Source organism: Pezoporus wallicus, unplaced genomic scaffold (assembly GCF_028554395.1).
Source record: "Pezoporus wallicus isolate ANWC-B61680 ecotype Strahan unplaced genomic scaffold, APGP_CSIRO_Pwel_v1 contig_10810, whole genome shotgun sequence".
Lineage (NCBI taxonomy): Eukaryota > Metazoa > Chordata > Aves > Psittaciformes > Psittacidae > Pezoporus > Pezoporus wallicus.
The window spans coordinates 1,207,157-1,222,277 of NW_026642731.1; the positions used below are offsets into that span (position 1 = coordinate 1,207,157).

A 15,121-nucleotide genomic window follows, 5' to 3' on the forward strand; every position below is an offset into this window, starting at 1 on the left:
AAGAGCCGCAAGTCCTCATGAGCATCAAGAGAGCAGAGGAAAGAAAAAGGCGAGGCAGCACCAGAGGCGGTGGGAAGGCAGAACCCCTCCAAGATGGGCTATAGGGGAATGGTTGAGTATTGTCAAAATGTTCCACGACGGCACCTGGAAAGGCACCAGCAGTGGAAGACCCTGGAGAGGACTATTCCCCTCTGCTTGCCCTCAGCCACAGTGCAAAGGGAATTCAGGAGGTTCTGGTTCCTCCTGGGTGCAGTCTTCAGAGGCTCAGCCCTCTGAAATTAACAGCTGCTATTTTCATCCTCCACCTCAAGCAGTCTGTTTCTTAGAACAAACCATGTTATGTAATGAATATGTAATGAATACCATTACTATTAATTGCTTTAGCTGGTGTTCGGAAGCTCCAGATTCCATCCCACATACAGCATTCATCCTGAAACACATCTGCTACAAGCTTTCTGAACAAAGCAGAATTATCTACATCCTTTAAAGATGTCTCCCCATTGGATTCAGGCAACCAAACTTCAGACCCATAGTGCTCTCAGAAACCACCAGCTTTTTGACTACCACCCCTGAGAAGAAATGACCCAGCTGCAGAGTCTAGAGAACTTGGGATCCCCAAATGTTAAAGAAACTATTCTTTCCCAACTGCTTTGGAAGTATGAGGATATCTGTAAGAGCTTGTCTAATCCACACAGTATGTTCTTATTTGTGTAGCAAGCTGCTTGACTTAAAATACTTTTCTTTAGATGTTCGACCATCCCCATCTAGGAACAAAAGGGGAGAAAAGGCAGCCAACTATTGCTCCCAGAGCATTTCACTTTAGATCTTGATGTGAACAAGTAAGATATCAAATGTTTTCTATTCTATTTCTCAAATTATACCTACTCTGAAATGCAAGACAAAAATTCTGTTATAAATACAGCTATAAAGTCCCTTTTCCTTTGGTATTATGAGGTTTCCAACTGGGTGAAAGTGTTGGCTCCAGGGCTCTGTACCAGCTGCTGTCCCCACATATGGTGCAGCATGTGTACGCACGTCCCCATGGGCTGAAAGGATAGAATACGCATGTTCTGGGTTAACATTAACTACAGTTTGTATTGTTTGTGTGCCTAGAGCAATGTATGAAGCACACTGTACAAATCAGGAAGTCACACAAACATAAAACATATTTTTAATGTGCTTCCAAAATCCAAACCTTCAGGCAAGAGTAACAATACAGGCACCAACAAAAGCAAAGCTCGTGAAATGGCCCCAATCACTGCAGAACAGTTGCCTTTGGTGCACCATCTACATGCCTCGTTGCTGTATGGGGTTTCCCTTCCAGGAGCATCCCACAGACTTGTGAGAAGCTTTTATGGTCCATTTAATCTGCCTCACATTTGGCTCCACAAACAATATTTTAGTCATCTACATCCATCAATGTCCATCCCTCCTTCAAGCCTGCACTCTTAGAACGCTCATCCTTCTGCACCTTTTAGGTTAGTCCTTAAAAGAGCCTTGGTATGCAAACAAGAGTCAAAGCAGCACATGACATAAATGTAGGAAACAAAAATGCCCAGTTGCCCAACGATGCAATATCTGTTTAGAAAAATCTCTTATTTCCCCAATCTAATAAGACATTCATACTTAGAAGACTCTCTATCCACATCTGGCAACAAATGAGAGTATTGGGGCAGAGCAAGGCTTAAGAGCAACCCAAGGTACTTGATGACTTCTATTGGCCAACTCCTGAGACAAAGGTAAGGACATAAAGCAGAAGGCCCCAAAGACAAGGAAAGGCAGCACCACAGACAAGGGGCAGCACCAGAGTCCTGCATTGGAGATGATTCAGCTGGCACAGGGCAAGATCAGCTGTAATATCCCATGAACAGCCTTGCACTGCTGGCTTTCTATGAGTGGGTGCTTTTCTAGTATTTCTCATTGCTTTTACAGCTATGACATGGATATTCTCATTAAAAAGCAATGGAGAAACTCTGAAAAAGATGACGACAGGAAAGATGACAGGAATCCTTTGTTCCTCCCTCGCCTTCCAGACAGAGATGCACAGCAATTCTTGCATCTCGGAAACCATCTCCCATTATTCTGGAGAAAGGTTTCGCCAGCCTTTTTCCCCTCCAGTCTCTTTTTGCCATAAGTTTCCCCTGAATAGGAGGGAAGTAGCATGTTTTGCCAAAAAGACAAGCTCCCAAACCACTGCGGCCAGAGTGGAGACTAAAAGAGGGTAAGAGATCAGCACAAGCACCACTGACACCATTAGAAATGTGACACAGGTTCTTAAACTATTCATATAACCCCTTTGGTTAAATTTTACCTGTAATGAGCATGTAATAAAAACACAGTGTTTTAACCCCTTCAGTGGGAAGGATAGATCAGTAGCAGTACCCCTGGAAAGGATCATCACACAAAGGAACTAAACGTGGACAAAGCTGCACTGCTCATCTGCAGAGTGAAAACACTTCACAGTCGCCCACTAGCAACCTTTTCTGGTCAGTGTTGAGCATGGCATAGGGGTTGTGCCTTCTCCCTTACCTGAAATATTGTGCTTCAACACCTTTGCATATGAAGAAGGTAAATGATATGCACCTATGTGGGTGTTGTGGTAAAAACATTTGTCTTAATTCTAGCAGTATCTGGAATAAGTAAGAGTTGATCGACATTTTCTGCATGCCTCCAGATTTATTCCCTGCACCTTTTCCAATTAAGCAGTAAATGGCAAAGGTTAAGCAGCGGGTCAGGCCTGCAGTGCAGCATGCAGCTGAAGAGCAGGTTCTGCTTCAGGATGACATTGGGAAGACGACATTTTTTGCTCAAATATTCAGGATGAAGATACACATCACCTCAAAGATGCCAAGAACCAGAAGGAACCAGCAGACACTTTGCCAAGTTCTCTGCTGACAGGCGCTTAGATTTTGCTCTGTTCAGCCAAACAATTTACACTTGGCCTAAGAATATCTTCTAAAAGCCATCTACTGTGGATTTGAAGATACCAAGAGATGAAGTATCTGCCATTTGCCCGTGCCCTTTATTTTACTACCTGACATTTAGAGATGTGACTTAACTTTGCCTGGTTTCAGCTTTCACCCATCAGGTTTTTAATGCCCTTCTCTACTGCAAGGACTATTTTGTGTTCTCGCTATAAAAAGTCTGCTGCAGTGTAGAATCAAGTCACCTCTCAATCTTTTCTGACAAGTTAAAGAGACTGAGCTCTTTATGGTCCTCATGCTCTGGCATTTTTTAATCCTGCCCTTGAATCTTTCTAATGACCTTCCCAGGTTTTAAATGCCCTTTTGAGAATGCACATGGGAGAACTGGAGACTCCGTTTTAGTGCAAAAACACATGCAGAGGTAAAAATCAACTTGTACTCTCATCTTCACAGCTTCTGGTTGCATCTCCCAAGACTACAGTAAGCTCTTAGCGCAGCACTGCACCCCACCTGGTCGCTGTGCAGTCCCTATCTGTCCTGCTGCTACAACCTTGTAGAAGTTTATATTGAGAAATATGCAAGAAAACACATTATATTTGGAGAGAGAGAAAAAAGTCCCAACAGTTCTATGCAACTTTTGCACCCTCAATACTATTTACTGCTTTTCTAATGTGCCTATCACCTGTGAATTTAGTGAGGCTTAAACTCATACTTGTTCCAAATCAAATGAAAATGCTGAATAGCATTAGGCCTTCAAAAGATCCTCCTCCCTTTGAGGCTTTTCCTTACCAATGGCTCTATGAAACGTGAAGCAAGTTTTTAATCTATTTGTCACTATCATATTTTTTAGGGTCATGTTGTTCTAGGACAAAACCCTGACAATACTTACTACATTTACCCAGATACCTGCTTCTACTTAAACTCAATGAAAAAAAAAAGTCTGACAAGACCCATTTTCCTTAAATCCTTCCTGACTAATATTAATTATATCTAATTATTTTGTTCGTTATTAATTGGACCTCATTATGTTTCCCCTAATTCTGTCTGAGACCAACTGACAAAAAGTTCCCTCCAGACAGCCCAGTAATTGGCAAATAGGAATAAGGTGACTGTGTGAGTGCCCTGCAGAACAGGGCATCCTTTGGAGAGTTCCACTCCTTAAATACGTTTTCAGCTGCCAAGGCAGCTCTTCTCAAGGCTGATGTCACTCCTGTGGCAGAACTGACTACCACCAAGAACTGTATTTGCCTTAATCTCAGGGGTATGAAGTAAATAAGAATGGCTGCATCCCCTTCTCTGCCCCAAGGAAAGAGTCACCATTTCTCACATCCTATTCTGTTGTCAGTCTAACACACAACTCTTCAAAGCCCTTTCAGCTGCTGACAGGTTTTTCTGTGCTCAGAGGCCATCAAGTCTTGAAAAATCCACGCGAGTTCTGCACTAGCTCATCACAAGGTCGCCATTATGTTATTATTACTCTTATACAGAATTACTCTGAGATAGATGCTTATTGAGTTGACATTTCTAAGGGACAGTGTGCATCTTTCACTGTTGTCCTTACACTACCTCCTCTCTTCTCACTTCCTTTTCCCCCATCAAGGTATTTGGTACTTTCCTTCTCTGTTCTTTTTTGTTCTCAATTTTCTCCCCATGTTTGCTCAGTTTCCTGGATACTACCAACACAAAAAGAAATCAGCATGATGCATATGCTAGGGACCCTCCCATACTTTAATTGATATTGATTTAACCCTGAGATTAGGAATTGACTGAATTTCAACTCAATCAGCTTTGCTCTTAAATTAACCAACTGCTTCCAAACATAGAATATGGTACCCAAAGCACATGGCCACACAGCACTGATGCAGGCTACCCCATACACATGAAGGGGTTAGCAAAGCAGCCTGGTTAGCTTATTTCCTTCCTAAACTTTATGTTGGGGTGCAAAGGGAATATCAGTTGGATGCTTACTTTCATTTGTTCCTGTTGCAAAGATCTAGAAAAGGGAACATTTTGAGTTTTCCAGAAAAGACCAGTCCAAGCTTGAGCAAAGAGGCTGCATATCTATTGTTTTTCTTCCCCAAACCAAGCAGTGCGCATCGACTTGCATCCATACATGCTGCAGGGTATCGACCTGGGCAGGCTCTGCTCTTCGGCTTCGCACCTGGGGTCCTCAGCAAGTGAATTATCGGCTTTGCTCCAAAATGAGGTAGAAACCAGCACTTAGGAAGCACAGAAAATTGACAATACCAGAAAGGAAACAGAGAGAAACCCATGTGGCATTGTCAATGTACCCTTCAGAGCAAGTTGTAGCTCATATAGAGATGAGAGGGATGAATACCTGCAATCCTGAGTGCATCTGCATACAGCATCCAGGGGTACCAGGGGTATCTGTTTGAGCAGGACAGGACCTGCCTGGCTGCAAAAGAGATATACCCTGAGCTATGCAGTGATTTACACTGGATCTGCCTGCTCTATCCTTCCCTCAAACATGGACTCAACCAGCCCTTTCATTTTCCACAGCCACTAACTTCACTCTTCAGATCAAAACCAGAGATGACTCTTCCTTTCTTCTCCATGAAGATCTGCCCCAGAGAAAAGATGATGCATGTCAGTTTGGGGCTGAAAATGAAAAAGGGAAAACACCAAACCCACACATATTATCATTCCTAATTGTACATATTATCACCTGTTGAGATTCAGAAGGTGGCCCCAAGTCCAACTGCTGGTCTTTGGCACATCTGTGGTCAAAAAGCAGCAGTGGGAGCCTCAGCTCAGCACCCTGTGAGACTGAAGTGCTGATTATTTTAGCTACTACTTAAATACTCTGAGCAAAGAGCCAGCACATTAACTTCTCCGCTTCAAACTCTGCCACTGCATTGTTGTTCCTAATGGGTTTTAAAATAGAAGATTTATTTCTGTTTAGTCAGATGCTGAATCCCTACAGACGTGTGCTAAGATGCATGTGCCATGAATCAATTCCAAGATGAATAAAAGAATTCTATTGTTCAGCTCCAAAAAGGGGGAAAAGTCTTCCCGCAGCCTTGCATGAACATCCAACACCTGCAGCAGCCTGGCACATGCTGAGCAGAGCGGCTGTTGGGGTGGGCACCACAACCCTTTTACATCAGTATCTCTGTTCAGAACAAGCCATGCTGCTCTCCTGAGAGGATGCTACTGCTGAGGAAAAAAAGCCCATATAAATACTGGATTGTCACTTCAGAATGCAGTTTAACGAGATGAACTCAATCTCCTCATGCCCAGCAAGCTCTGACATCCTGCCAAGTATTCCCTACATCGACATCCTAATGGAGTGTGAATTATGAGCACCTAAAGAGAGGCAGTTTGTACTGTGTGCTCCAGAACATGCCAGGCTATCATCACAGCCTGAATAATACACCAGAAATGACAGAAAATGGCTGGGGATAAGCAGGGGCACTAATCAGGCTGTTTGCTTCGTTCCCCTTGTCCTACTTTCAGACACTAATAAAATTACACCCTTTCTTTCCATATTAAGCAGAAAGTCTTCCATGGGATGGAAGAAGAAAATATTTCAATGTGTTAATTCTTATGTGTACGGACTAAGTACACCCAAAGGGTTGGGAAAGATCAGTCAACTCTTCTTGGGAGAGCCAGAAAATAGTAAAATTAGCAACTATTTGTATTGTTGTGAGAGCTACAGAGACCCATTGATTGCAGAGCGGGGCCACGACACGCTACCTGTGCGGGCAGCCAAGGAGATGTCAGTGAAACACCTCCAAACTCCTGCTACAGTCACCAACACATCCCACTGCTCTGGGCCACTATGGTGTTTTAGCACTAAAATGCTTTCTCTCATTCTGATGTTCAACCCTGTCCTTCCTCATTCACACCAAAAGGCAGGGGTTGCACCCATGCCCAGATGTATGACCATCAAACCAACTCCCCCCTGAACCCATCATTTTCTCTTCTTCCTCCCCACCATTAAAAGAGGACCAAAAATCATCCCCAAGGTTATTTTTACTAAACAGGCACCTGGCAGCAGTCTCAGAGGCTGCCTCCCTTCTTTACCTACTGAGTTCAAGATGCACAGCAGAAAACTTCCTCTGGCCTGCAGAAGGGCAGCTCATGATACGTCTGTGCCTGGCACAGGAGCTCTGTGAGCCTCCATGAAGCAACAGCCCTATTTCAAGCCTAACTGCAGCTTAATTTAGGCACTACAAAGCTAACCTTCTTCCTCTTCCTTCCTTATAAATGCCAAAACCAGAATACAGATCTGACACTCCCCTGCAAAGCCTGTCCTTCCCTCCCACCACCCCAAGGAGACAACCCTCTATTTCTCTCCCACCCCATCAGTGTGGTCAGGGGAAGCACCAAACCCCACACTTTAGTTTTTAGGCTTGCCTGTAGTTCCTACACCACACAACCCAGCCCAGATCCCAAACTCCTCAACTCCTTTAAAGCAGTAAGTGTTTTCTCCTCCAGGCTCGTCTGAAACCCAGCTATGTTTGTATTTAAGTAGGTCTCCACCCCCAGTAAGATGTTACCACTTCTTGTAGGTTGGGTGGAATGCTGGTAAAGCACTGATTTTGCTTCCTATCTTCATGAGCTCCATCTTCATATTTTAAACTCAGAAAGTGTGAAATATTATTCTGTGCCATTTGAGGTTAAATAGTTCCCGTGAGACTATTTTTAATTTTGACCTTTTGGATAATTTATCTGTATTAAAAACCAGCCAAAATTTTCATTTTTAAATGTCTAAAGCAAAGGTTCTGCACCTAAAATGTAGCCAGGAAAATTACGTTGAGATTTGTTCCTTCACAGACACAAGAGAGAAAGTGAGCAAACCAAATGGTAAACATACATATTCCACTGACAGTGATTTTTTAAACAGATTTTTTGACTACCATAAAAAATTGTTTAGCTTTCACCCATAAAAAAAGTTACAGTGCCATAAAACTAATAAAAATATCTGTTTCTTTCAGAGCATTTCATGGGAACTTCTTAGCAGCTAGATCCAACTCTTCAGAATTCTTTCCATGTCTCTGTTTTGTTTGCAGCAGCAGGATCCAAATAGCTTCATCTGATGGCTGCTTCTGCATTTTTCTTTTATATAAGAAAATGGAACATGCTGCCCTCTTCCCCAGTCTGCCATGCTTTGCAGGAGAGCCTCATTAAATGAAATGTCCATATGCATACAGAAAGTCACTGCTGCACTGTTCCTCCAGCAGCCTGGCAATGAAATCCCAGCACAGAGCCCCTCTGCAGGCCCAGGTCCCCAGGGATGGGCAGGCATGGGACTGCTGATGCTGCACCTTTTGTCCCAGGAGCTGTGCATGTCTGGGACAGGCACATCAAAGACCTTTCTCCATCCTCTCATTCTTTTATGCTGAGGCAAGGAGTGAAGGCTTAAAAACCCCATAGAATCACAGCATCAAAGAACGGTTTGCGTTGGAAAGGACCTTAAGATCATCTAGTTCCAGCCCCTCTGCCACAGGTAGGGATGCCTCACACTAGACCATGTTGGGCCCGAGCCCTGTCCAACCTGGCCTTGAACACTGCCAGGGATAGAGCATTCACCACTTCTTTGGGCAACCTCTTTTGATGCCTCATCACCCTCACAGTAAAGAACATCTTCCTCATATCCATATACATACGCACACATATTCCAATTGCACAATAAGAAGGAGACCCAGCCTTCCCGCTTACTGGACTTTGTGGTTTAAACCCCACTAGGAGTTTGACTCCCCCTCCGACATTTGCTCCCCCAGGAGACCCTGGGAGTCTTATATCTGAGTATATGCCAAGGAAAGGAAGGTCTAGCTTATGGGCTCAGCAAACGGATAATTTGTCACAGCCACAGGCAATTGATATCAATAAATAACAGGTTTTAAGCTACTATTGTAATATTTATTCCTAAAAAGCTGGGAGAAATGTCAGACCTAGTACCAATGAGCAGCAGTGTTTTAATTGTTCTTAGTTCAAAACTCTCAAAGCTATGATGATCTGGGCATCAGGAAAACATGAAAAGCCAAAAGTTGGGTGGCTGGTTTGGCTGCCAAGGCCATCCCAGGGCTTTCTTCTTGCTCTTCCACAAAAGGAGGACCAGAGGAGGAGCCAACTTGTGTTCTAGTGGCTAGAAATCCTCCAGCTGACCAACCTAGAGTTATTAAGGCCAGGTGAGGATCTCTACTTAATTAAAAGTGCGTTGAACCAGAGCACTTTGTCCTAATTCTGTCGTCCATCTCACACTGTTAATAACTCTGAGGATGCTGCTTAAGTCCAGGATCTGAAATATGAATGAGTTTGAGCTGCAGAACACCTCTCAGTTTAGAAGATTACAAAAATGAGGTGACTTCCCAAAAATAAAGCAGCCAGAAAGCGTCATTGTAAAAAAGGTTGGCATGAGATGAAAGAGCTGCCCTGCCTACGCTTCACTAAGCCAGAAAGCTTTGCCAGAGGCTGTGCTGCCCTTTCTGAGCCCACTGACCCTGCCTGGCCCAGCGTCCTACTCTTCACCCAGTAGCTCCTGGGAAGAGAGCAGTGGACAAAATCACTTTAGCAGCCTGCTGGCAAGCTGTGTTTTCCCACTGCAGAAAAGAACTCGGGTCCTGAGCCTCCAGAAGCCATGAAAACTTGTCAGAGGAGTGACATTCCTTTCCATCAAGGGGATTTACACCACTTGGCTCCAGTGCTTTGCTTTCACTCAGAATGTCTGTTTTAAGCTGAGATTATACAGCAGACCTTTTCTTCTGGGGCACTAGTCTGGGTCTTTCTACTCAGAGCCATCTTTTAACAGCATTTGTAGGGTCCCCTCACCTTTCACTTCTCTACCAAGTTTGATTGAAACTCTGAAGTATGTGCTATGACATTCCCACCATAGGAATGATGGAGAGAGGAGTACCGACAGGTTTCTGGCTTAAGTTCTGAACAACAATTGCCTCCCTCATATTCACAGCTAAGGCAGGTAAAGTTTAGTTTTTGTACAGACAAAATTCAGGGGGTAAGAAGTGACAAGGCCAGATTTATTAACAAGATTTTTCTCCTTTTCTTCTGTTCCAGTGACGCTCTTTTAGGAGCGAGTGACTCTGCCAAGACCACGTGTGTGTGAGCACAAAGAGTGAGCAGCAGTCTTGGCACAGCGAGTGAGTCATGGAACCTTTTGTTCATTTGTTATAAACACAATTAAAAACACAGCCACATTTCTGTAACAGGCATAAAGCCCAAAGAACCCTGGAGTCATTCATAAACTAGAATCATGGTGCAGAATCACACTTAGAATAGTGTTTGATTTGTGTTTAGCTTGGGTTGTAATTACTTCATCATATTTTCCTTAAGGAAATGAATGATTGAATTCACAAGGAGCTGACTTTAATTATACACACTGCTTAATAACTTGCGTCCATTTGGAAGCAATTATTTGCTCCACTGTGGAAGCAGAGAGGGGGAGAGGATGGTCTGGTTTCCAGAGAAGTCAAACAATTTCAGGCATTCAGCTTCTAATTCCAGGCAATTTCACCAGATGATATCTGTGTCAGGCTTCACCAAAGGTACTTTCATGTAAAGCTGTAGCAAATGCTAAAGGAAGCAAGCAAGGCAGTACATTTTCCCCCTTTAGTTCTATCCATTTGGCTCATGCAGATACATCCTTTGACAGGTCCATGGCTGTGCAGTTGCTGCATCCCACCACAGGTACACTAAACAGAACAACTTCCTTCCCTAACCTAGTACAAAGGATCATCTTAATACAGCCCAAGTGCCTGGTTCTGCTTGGGTGCTGTGAAAAGAGAGCACCCTGTCTGTCAGTAACAATGCAGAGATGCTGCAGGCATCTCTGGACAGATGCTAGAGAGTGGTCAGGCTTTGGTGCCCAAAAACAGGACAGGACTGACCTTATGATGTAAAGAGATTCATAGTGACTAAGAAACCAAAGTGGTCAAAACTCTGGGTTTCATCTTATAGCAGACAGCCCTGCCAATCATACATCATAAATCATACATCATAAATATCTTCAACTGGTGACAACCAGAACTGTTAGGACATGGAAAACACCATCCAATACCAAAAACAGAGACACTGAGATTTAAGTAGCAGCCTCCTAAGGACCTAAGGAAAAAAAAACCACAAGCGAATTTTCACAGCCCAACCCTAGAGCTGCATGCAGACTCTCATCTGAGTGATAAACTCTCCCACAGACAAACATGGCAGACACATAACTGCCTCCTACATCTGTTTTCTGCATGCACAAAAGCAGCACTCAGCTATAAAAACACCTCAAATTATGTGAAGTCCATTCAGGAAATTCAGTTCAACATTTGTCTAAGGAGAATATTGAGCTTCCAATAGAGGAAAAAAAAAGCCTTTTGGCCAGAGCTGCAAAATAGACATAATTGTCTTCACCTCCATTGAAAGATACTGGAGAACATGGGAAACTAACCGAAATATCATGCCTGTCTGAAGATTACTGAGGATTAGAGGAAAAAGCCATCAATGCAGCAGATTAATACACTTTAGGAACAGTACAAGGATCTACTTTGCTCAATTACCAACCATTAGATGCAGAAAGAATCAGTCTTTTGTCACGAACAGACCCAATGTGGTGTTCAATATTGTATTGAATGGAGTTTGTATTAATCACTTACAGTGTAAAACAGCCGTGGACCAGCACGGCCTCGGGAGAAGCGGACGGCTGTTTGGTGCAAGCTACCCCATAGCAAGTACATTGCAGCAAGTTCACCAAAATCCCATCATTTCTGCCAAGTATTTCTAAATACATTTTGTAGAAGGAGCAAGGATGAACAAAACGCATCAGAGCACCTTGCTGATTTCTCTCTCTCCACTGTGAGAGCAGAAAAGTGAACAGACGAAGAAGAATAAAAGTGAAGTACAGCCTTGTGATACAGCCAGCACCAGACAATGCCAGTTCAGGAAGATCAAACATGCACCACAGAGCAGTATGTATCTTTATTTAGGAGAGAAAAAAATAGTTTTAACATAAGTAACAAAAAAAGAAATGTTTGACGGGAACCTCTTTTATAGGATGACAGACCAATAGTAATGAAGCAAGGTCAGGAGAGGACACTGTGCATTAACCTTGCTACGAAGAACCTGCGTCTGCATAACTTGCTTCCTTCTCGCACCTGCAGTTAACTTCTACATTGCTGATCTCATACTCAGAGACTGGGCTGACATAAGGAGGCCCTGGGATTTGTCAGGGTGGTGCTGGCAGGGTCAGAGAAGGACAATCCCATTCCACCACAGCCTGCACACCACAGGCTCCATTTCACCCTGCTCTGTGAATGCCCAGTGTGCGTGCAGCCGCCCACCCCATGTTACCAGTACAAGAATGGAGCTGTGCCATTGGGCTCCAGCCTTCAGATTTACTTCAAAATAGAGACAAACATAAGGAGGCAGGACACACAATTCTGGAGGTGAACTTCAGAGAGAGACCCTCAGCCCTGACACATTCACAGTCCTGATAATGAGTCCAAATTTCATAGCAAGCTCGGGAGGGAAACAGCAAAGTCCTTTCCTCCTCTTCCTCCTCCTCCTTCCTGTGGAGCCAGGAGTTCAAGGCTCCGTTACCTTGGCAACAAGAGAGCATCACAACAGCCTCCTCTCTAGCAAATGGCATAGGAAAATGTGTCATTTTTTTTTTTCTCTCCAGTGTCTTTTATCACTAGGGAATAAGCCTGAACTCAGAACTCACCACTCAGCAAAGACAGAAATAGATATCCACTATTGCTACTTACATTTAAGTATCTTTGGTGCCTTTAAGCTTGTCCAGAGATAAGGAACGAGTAAGGGATTTCAATTTATTAAGTTACACAAAAGGAAAAATCCACCTTTGCTGAAGTTCACCTTTAAAGACAAATTACAGAACTTGAGGAGTTTGGTGAAAAAAACGCAGCTCATAAATTTAAGATCCGTATTTTAGATTCTGTTAATATTCACTTTTGAAAGCATTAGAAATGAAGATTACAAATTTAATAATGTAACACATGGGAGGAATTATCCTCCTCCCCATATAAAAAGGCAATTTGCTCTTGCCTATAAATTAACTTTCTATTACTGCCATTAAGCCAGCATAGTGTGCTAAAATGAGTCTCCCGCACCACAGCTCTGTGGTGACCCACAGCCAAGAATTCATTACGCCAACAACTAAGAAGGCTTTCTAATGATGTAAGAGGGGCAGCAGACACTGGTCCTTGCCAATGAGTGGGTATCTCCTCGCTGCAGGACTCCGTGGTGCTGCTGGACATTAACAAGGTTCAAAAAGCAACTGAACAAAATTAACGAGTAAAAGAAGTCAGGAGCAGAAGACGCCCCTGGGACAGTGGAGGCTGATGTCCAGCATTCATCTCCCTCACAGGTTTCCTCCATCATGTTGGACTCTCTTGCCATCTCCCTGACTTTATTCAGGCACCTCTGAAGACACAAAGCCCTCTTACTCCTTTTGTTTTACCACAGCAGAGAAGTGAGATCATAATCTTCAAACTGCAGTAGTTTCCTACTTCCTTCCTAAACTGCTTCCAAGTTTCCCTCCTCCAAAGCTTGTGCAATAGGTTTACTGGATGTCCTACCTGGTCTCCCTATGTGTCCAGGCCACCAGGGCAGACCCTGCCCCTCCATACAGCATCTGTTGCTCCTCTCTCCCTCACCATGCTCATGTGTAATTCCACACATGCCTGGACCACCACTGATGATGCTGCAATGCTCATGAGAACCTGCCTATAGCTGTATCAGCATTAAAACCTGTACTCTGTGGTCTCCTTGAATGGGCAACTACATAGAAACAACTCCACTGAAAGAACATTAAAACTGAACTGTCAGGTGTTTACTGACCCATGTCCCAAAGCTCTTCCTCTGCCTCTAAGTTACTGATGGGTTATGACACATTTCAGTAATAGAAACCTCTTCACCACTTCTCAGCCCCTGGCACCACTCCTCCCTTTCACCAGTAACACACCTCTACAGCTACACATTAATTCTGCCATTTGCCTTTCTTTTTTTACCTGTTTCACAATTTATGTAGCAAGCAACAAGAAGACTTGCACATATCTTAGTTACATCTAGTAGAAATCTGAACAACAAGCACTAGGAGAGCGAGCATACAGTATCTGCTGATGTTTCTTGCCCTTTCTTTGCTTATGAATTGTCCTGAGTTTTAAAAGTAGCTGGTACTTGTTCAGGATTACCAAAAGTTAACATTGGTCAGTGCAGCCAGAAGGTGCTCTGTTCCTGAGCAAGCAGGTTGGCAGGCCAGGCCAGCACAGGACCTTCAAGCACTAACGGGTGGCTCTGACCCATGACAGGTCAGTTCTTAGGTTGCTGGATGACTCAAGCAAGTGCAGTCATCGGTGTTTGCTTCAAAGCTGCCCATTTACCTAGATATTCATTTGAAGAAGTTTAACGGTTGGAAATGAACATGAAAGGATAACCAAAGTGAATCCATTTGCGAGTCTGACACTTGCACAGAAAGCACTTTGCAGTCTCTACTCAAGGCTTTAGTCTCCCACCTGAAGCAGTTTCTAGGTCATGACGTGCAGATGTTTGGAGGTCTGTGCTTTGTCCTTGGCCTCATTTGGTGAAAGATGTTTCACTTCTGCTCCTAGTGAACTTTTCAATCTGAGAAACCTTAAGGCCACACCTGATTCTGAAGTCACTACTAAATTTTAGTCCTCTGGATCCATGAATGATTTGTACATTCTTCCAATGTCCTATAAACCATATACCTGGCTTGTCTTTAGAAACATGCATGACTTGGGCTTCCTGAATGTTACACAATATTTGTCTTGTTCATGTATTTTCTGCTACAGACAAGTGACTTTTACCCCTGTATTTTACTGTTGTGTAAAACAGCTTTCCCTTTCAATAGTTCCTCTCCTTTGCAGAGCTGGTTAATGAATTCAAAGTGTGACATTTTGTCTTCCACAGTGAGGTATAAGAGAAGCCGTAAACCATCACTGTGAGGTAAACCAGAAAACAGAGGCAGCAAGCTCTTCTCACCAGTCAGCCACAGTTCTCTCAACAGCATCCACTCTACCCTGCAAGGCTCAGCTTGTACCCAACTAAACAGCAAACTTTACAAAAAAAAAAAAAAAATCAAAAAGGTCAACTTCAGGAAGCATATACAAGCTTCTGTACATGATACAGTTTCACAAGCCCCCCAGAGAGATTCTTTCATGTGCCCAGAGAAGCTGTGGCTGCCCCATCCCTGG

At 43.5% G+C, this 15,121-nt stretch overlaps 1 protein-coding gene across 1 annotated transcript in view; it reads right to left on the reverse strand.

Moving 5' to 3' along the window:
• RIMS4 (regulating synaptic membrane exocytosis 4) overlaps nt 1-15,121 on the reverse strand; it is a 53,790-nt gene that overhangs the window by 21,244 nt on the left and 17,425 nt on the right. The window lies entirely within an intron of this gene.